The sequence below is a fragment of the Phocoena sinus genome, chromosome 17 (assembly GCF_008692025.1).
Source record: "Phocoena sinus isolate mPhoSin1 chromosome 17, mPhoSin1.pri, whole genome shotgun sequence".
Classification (NCBI taxonomy): domain Eukaryota; kingdom Metazoa; phylum Chordata; class Mammalia; order Artiodactyla; family Phocoenidae; genus Phocoena; species Phocoena sinus.
In genome coordinates, this window is record NC_045779.1 from 38,435,142 (window position 1) to 38,441,141 (window position 6,000).

Sequence of the window (6,000 nt, forward strand, 5' to 3'; positions counted from 1 at the left end):
AAGCCAGATACATTATAATCACTAAAGAATATTTTTGAATGAATGAATAAAATCCTGGCAATTAAAAGAACACATTTACAGTTCAATCTCCTTTTAAAACCATGGGATATGTTAAATATATTAATCAAGAGACTAGAACCAGGTTTCCAAACTTTTGCTCAATATTATTTCCACCAGGACAGGACAGGTGAGACAGATAAAAGGCAAGAACATTACATGCACACATCAGGCTTCTGCAATGGACGGCAGTAAGCACTCTTATTCAAAGTAATCTCACAAAACACTACACAAGATATGGCATCAACAAGGATGTACATGGCTACCAAAATTATTTGTTTAATCCAGAAATTCCACTTCTGGAAATTTACTCTAAGGAATTACCAAAGATATACTCAAAGAATTATGTATAAGGGTAATCATGCCAATATTACTTATAGTAAGAGAAAAAAAGGAAATTTGAAGATCCATAACAAGGTACTAGACAAATAAGTTACGTCACATCCACAAAATGGAACACACTCTCTTCATACACCACTAAAATGGTGAGTAGTACTGCAGTTTCCCAAGCAAGCCATGTTCTCTTTTCCTCTAGGCCTTTGAACAAACTTTCCCCTATACAGTGTTGGGAATGCCTTTAGCATTTTCCTTTGCCTGACTGATTCCAATTTATCCTTTAGGACTCTTAACTATGAGCCCTCTTCATCTCTGCTCAAAGACTGGATTAGAGACCCTTCCTACGTGTGCACTACCCAAGCACTTTTCACACTGTAATGAAACTACCTATTAATTCACCCAAGCTGTAAACTCCTGGATCAGGCATGAAGTCTTACATTCCATTCATCACTATATTGCCAGTACCAACACAAGAAGGCATTCAGTATTTGTTATATAAATAATTCTACAGCCATTAATGGGGGAAAAAAATCACATTTTAAAAGAATGTTTAGGGACTTCCCTGGTGGTGCAGTGGATAAGACTCTGCGGTCCCAATGCAGGGGGCTCAGGTTCGATCGATGGTCAGGGAACTAGATCCCACATCATGCCGCAACTAAGAGTTTGCATGCCACAACTAAGGAGCCCACCTGCCGCAACTAAGACCCAGTGCAACCAAATAAATAAATAAATATTTTAAAAATAATAAAAACTGGTATCAAAAATACTTCCAAGTTAAAAATAAAAATAAGTCCTTAAATTAAAAAAAATAAAAGACTGTTTAATGATGTGAGAAATGTTTTTTATATATCAAATAAAAAATGGCTACAGAAAGCAATTTTAGCAAGGTTGCAAGATACCAGGTTAATACCCAAAAGTCAATTGTCTTCCAACATACCAGCAATGAATAAGTGGACTTTGAAATTAAAAACACAATACCATTTACATCAGCACCCCATAAAAATGAAACACTTAAGTGTAATCTAACAAAACATGTATAAGATCTATATGGGAAAAAACTATAAAACTCTGCTGAGCGAAATCAAAGAACTAAATAAATGGAGAGATATTCCATGTTCATGGATAGAAAGACTAAATATTGTTAAGATGTCAGTTCTTTTCAACTTTATAGATTAATACCATCCCAACTAAAATCCCAGCAAGTTATTTTGTGGATATCAAAACACTGATTCTAAAGTTTATATGGAGAGGCAAATGACCCCGAATAGCCAACACAATATGGAAAGAAGAGAACAAAGAGAACTGACACTACCTGACTTTAAGATTTAACATATAGCTACAGTAATCAAGACAGTGTGGTATTGATGAAATAGACAAATGAATCAATAGAATAAAATAGAGAGCCAGAAATAGACCCACAAAAAGACAGGCTTTGACAAAGGAGCAAAGGCAATACAATGGAGCAAAGACAGTGTCTTCCACAAATGGTGCTGAGACAACTGGACATTCACATCAAAGAAAATGAATCTAGAAACAGATTTACACACTTCACAAAAATTAACTCAAAATGAATCAGAGGCTTACATGTAAAACGCAAAGCTATAAAACTCCTAGAAGATAATATAGAAGAAAAGCCAGATGATCTTGGGTATGGTGATGACTTTTTAACTACAACACCAAAGGCACAATCCATGAAAGACGATAACTGATAATCTGGACTTCATTAAAATTAAAAACTTCTGCTCTGAAAAAAGGCAATGTCAAGGGAATGAAAAGACAAGCCACAGACTGGGAAAAAATATTTGCAAAAGGTGCATCTGATAAAGGACTATTATCCAAAACATACAAAGAAATCTTAAAACTCAACAATAAGAAAACCCAGTTAAAAAGTGGGCCAAAGACCTTAAAAGACATATCACAAAAGATATACAGATAACAAATAAGTACATGGAAAGATGCTCCACATCAGATGTCATCAAGAATGAAGAAAATCCAGAACACTGACAACACCAAATGCTGGTGAGGATGTGGAGCAGTACAAATTTTTGTTCATTGCTGGTGGGAATGCAAAATGGTGCAGCCATTCTGGAAAGCATTTTAGCACTTTCTTGCAAAACTGAACATACTTTTAACATAGGATAACTCCTTTCAACAAAGAGTTGAAAATTTATGTCCTCACAAAAACTTGCATACAAATATTTATAGCAACTTTATTCGTAACTGCCAAACTTGAAAGCAACCAAGCTTCAGTAGGTGAATGGATAAATAAACTGTGGTGTATCCAGACCATGGCATGTTATTCCACACTTTAAAAAAAAAAAGCTGTCATGCCATGAAAAGACATGGAGGAACCAAAAATGCATATTACTAAATTAAAGAAGCAATCTGAAAAGGCTACATACTGTATGATTCCAACAATGTGACATCCTGAAAAACTATGGAGACATTAAAAAGATCAGTGGTTGCCAAGAGTTAGGGGAGCGGCAGGGAGGCAAAGGCAGAGCACAGAATTTTTTAAGGCAATGAAAATATTCTGTATAATGCCCTAATGATGGATACATGTCATTATATATTTGTCCAAATCCACAGAATGTAGAATGCCAAGAATGAACACTATTGTAAACTATGGACTTTGGGTGCTTATGTGTGTCAACTGTAAAAAATGTACCATTCTGGTGAGGGATGCTGATAATGAGGGAAGGCAGGGATATATGGGAAATCTCCACCTTCCCCTCAACTTTGCTGTAAGCCTAAAACTGCTCTAAAAATAATAAGTTTTAATTTCACAAATGGCTACCAAACATGTTCAGCATCATTCCAATTTTATTTAAAAAAATAGTATGTGTGTTTGTACTTTTTAAAAGACTAGAAAGCAAAGGGGCATGAGGAACTTTTCGGGGTGACTGAGATAACCTGCATCAGATTGTAGTATGATTACAAGTTTGTCAAAACTCATCTAAGTATACGCATTGAATTATAAACTGTAAATTACACATCTATAAAGATTTTTAAAAGACTAGAAAAACACATGCCACAACATTAACACTGACTATGTCTAGATGTTAGAATTACCAGTGATTTTTTATTTTCTTCTGAGTTCTTTCCTACATATTTCCAATTTTCTACCAAAAAAAAAAAAGAACTGCAGCCAATTAAGCTGTGACACGCCATCACTGATGGTTAGACATTTCCCAAGTACAGCAACTTAAAAATGATGACATACATGAGTATTCGATAAATAACCAGGCTTTATATAGTTTGAGGGATTAGTAGTGGTGTAAGAATTAATAAACAGAAACCTCAATTAAAATACAGACCAGAGGACTTCCCTGGTGGCACAGTGGTTAAGAATCTGCCTACCAATGCAGGGTACACAGGTTCAAGTCCTGGTCCGGGAAGATCCCACATGCTGCAGAGCAACTAAGCCCGTGCACCACAACTACTAAGCCTGTTCTCTAGAGTCCACGAGCCACAACTACTGAGTCTGCGTGCCACAACTACTGAAGCCCGCGTGCCTAGCAACACGCGCAGCAACAAAGACCCAACACAGCCAAAAATAAAAATATATTAATTACTTAAAATTAAAAAAAACATGATGTCCACATCATGAAATTTAACAGGTTCCATTCTCTACATTTAGTCAGACCCGCCTGCAGACTGACACCTTTTTAAGAGGAACACTAGAAAAATACAGTAACTAGAAACTTTGGGCAAGCTATTTAAATGCTCTGTATATCAACTTCCTCATTTATAAAATAAAGAGAACAGACTAGCTGCTAAAACTTCTTTCAACACTAAATCCTAAGAATCACTACCTTAAACCCTTAAACTTTTCTACACCTAATACACAATGTCTAATTTTTCAACCCTTCTATTTAACCTGTAAACTAAAGAAAATAATAATGAATTTGAGTATGCAGGCATATGAGAAGCAGCACAGGGCAGTGGTTAAGAAAACACTCTGGAGCCAGCCTGCCTTGGCTTGATTTCTAGCTCTGCCATTTATATATGACCTTAGGCATCCATCAAGCCATTTAACTTGTTGATGCATTTCAAAGTAAACTGCAGACATCAGTATATTTCCCCCTAAATGCTTCTGGATCATTATTACTTCTTAAATTAGTGCTATTTGAGCCCTCTTCCCAGGCCCTAAAAATAACACCCATTTGGCAGCCCTACTGTGATGTTCCAACATCTCTTACACCCTTAACACCTACTGCTTCTGTTCTCCCAAGTAAAAGGTCAAATCCAGGCTGATGATACATCACAAGGCCTACAGTACTTGGCAATTTAATACACTGCACTGTGTAATAATTAAGAATACAGTTTTGGAGGCAAATGCCTGAATATAAATCTGGACTGACACTTCCAAGCATGTGATCTTGCACAGTTTACATAACCTCTTTGTATCTCCCTTTCCTCATCTATGACAGGCGGTACAACAATAATTACTCATAAGATTGTTGGGAGGATTAAATGAAATACTTAAAAGTACAAAGTCTGACACACAGTAAGCACTCAATGTTACCTGTAATATTACTATCTATGATAATCATTATTAGATGTTTCATACATAAGGTCCTATAAGAGCAGAGATAACAAAGTTTCCGCGAGGGGGGATAACAAAGGATGAAGTTCGACAAAGGGGATTATGACCAGAATCTGTGGATTCGGTTTGGCTTTGAAGGGGGGATGGGGTGCAACCATCAAACCTCTAGTATGAAAAAAAAACCTCTAGGACGCAAGAATGCAAATAAAACAGTCAAGAACCAGCAACGCACCTCCCCTGCTGTTTCTGCTTTTCGCCTTCTAACTACATTAGGTAGCAGTTATTTCACTTCGTGGCTTAAATCGCTCCTTTGATTTTGTGGCCTCGCTAAACCGGCCTACAAAAATCTTCCGTTACTTACTATTAATTAATACCGTGCAGGAGAGTGGAGATTAGTCCTGGGGAAAGAAACCCAAGCGCCACAGAAGCCGAGCGGGCTGACCGCAGTGCGGGCGCGGAAGCACCACCGTCCGGAGTCGCCTCTCGCGTCGGCCTCCCCACCACAAACACACCCCCAGGGCGCGCCCTCCGCCACCAGCCACCCCACGGCCAGCAGCGAAGGCGCCCCTCACACTTGAGACCCCTCCGCGCTCCCAGACCCGCAGGAGGCGGCCACAGGCGCTCCGCCGCCTTTCTTCCCTCCTCTGTCGGAGGCCTACTCCGGCGCCTCTCCCCTCTTTGTCCCACACAAGCCTACAGGCTGTCGCAGCCTCACAAGCCTCCCCCTCCAGGGACGCACCAGAGAGGATCCGAAGGAAGCTGTGCCACCAGCCAGGAGGAACCGGAGGAGACAGCGCTCCCTCAACGACAGAGCAGCTCAAGGTTCCCGCCTCGGCGCTGCCAATTGCGGACGAGCCCATCGCGCGTGCGCACTACCTTCCTTCCGCAGATCCCAGTCCAGCTCGACTCTGATTGGACGACCTTATCGCATCACTGCGCAAGTGTTTTTGCGTTTCTCCTTGACCTCTGCCAAGTTGGATTCGGGATTATGGTTCAATTCGGAAAGTATTTATTTGCTGCCTACGGTCAGGCATGATGTTCATGCTGAGGCTACAGAC

At 39.4% G+C, this 6,000-nt stretch overlaps 1 protein-coding gene across 2 annotated transcripts in view; it reads right to left on the reverse strand.

The window, feature by feature from the left end:
* The window catches only part of RAD54B (RAD54 homolog B), a 96,317-nt gene extending 90,520 nt beyond the window's left edge, over positions 1–5,797 (reverse strand). For both annotated transcript variants that reach the window (XM_032610503.1, XM_032610501.1), the window contains exon 1: positions 5,682–5,797. The gene's annotated coding sequence lies outside the window, so the exon portion shown is untranslated. The remainder of the gene's footprint in view (positions 1–5,681) is intronic.
* Between the last annotated feature and the right edge of the window lie 203 nt (positions 5,798–6,000).